The sequence below is a fragment of the Penaeus monodon genome, chromosome 22 (genome assembly GCF_015228065.2).
Source record: "Penaeus monodon isolate SGIC_2016 chromosome 22, NSTDA_Pmon_1, whole genome shotgun sequence".
In the NCBI taxonomy this organism is placed as follows: Eukaryota; Metazoa; Arthropoda; class Malacostraca; order Decapoda; family Penaeidae; genus Penaeus; species Penaeus monodon.
In genome coordinates this window covers 3,348,525-3,349,042 of record NC_051407.1, presented here as the reverse complement: position 1 = coordinate 3,349,042, position 518 = coordinate 3,348,525, and the positions used below count along the sequence as shown (strand labels likewise).

Below are 518 nucleotides of genomic sequence, written 5' to 3'. Positions count from 1 at the left end.
GCAATAATTGAGCAATGTCATTCCTGTTTGAACAATGCATGTTTTTTTCTGTTCTTTATGGTTCTAGATATTTGTAAATGATTGTAGGCTACTTGTAATTGATTTTAAATGTATATTAGTGACTTTGCATATTCATAAGTGGTTTTAGACATTTATTAGAGATTTCAGGTAATCCTATGTATGTTTAGGCATTTGTAAGTGTGTTTAGTCATTTATAAGTGATTTTAGGTAATCTTGAGTGAGTTTCGATATTTTCTAAGTGATCTTAGGTATTCATAAGTGAGTTTTGACCTTTATAAGTGATTTTAAATATTCAAAAGTGCTTTTAGTTTTAGACACTTATAAGTGATTTGGGGTAATCATAAGTGAGTTTAGATGTTTATAAGTAATTTTAAGTAATCATAAATGAGAATAAACATTTATAAGTGTAATTATCAGTATTCATAAGCGAGTTTAGACATTTATAAGTGACTTTAGGTATTCTTAAGTGATTTCAGATATCTGCAAGTTCTCTTGTA

General features: G+C 27.2%; 1 protein-coding gene across 2 annotated transcripts in view; it reads right to left on the bottom strand.

The window, feature by feature from the left end:
• LOC119586830 overlaps window positions 1-518 on the bottom strand; it is a gene marked incomplete in the record, with an annotated part of 64,172 nt that overhangs the window by 9,415 nt on the left and 54,239 nt on the right.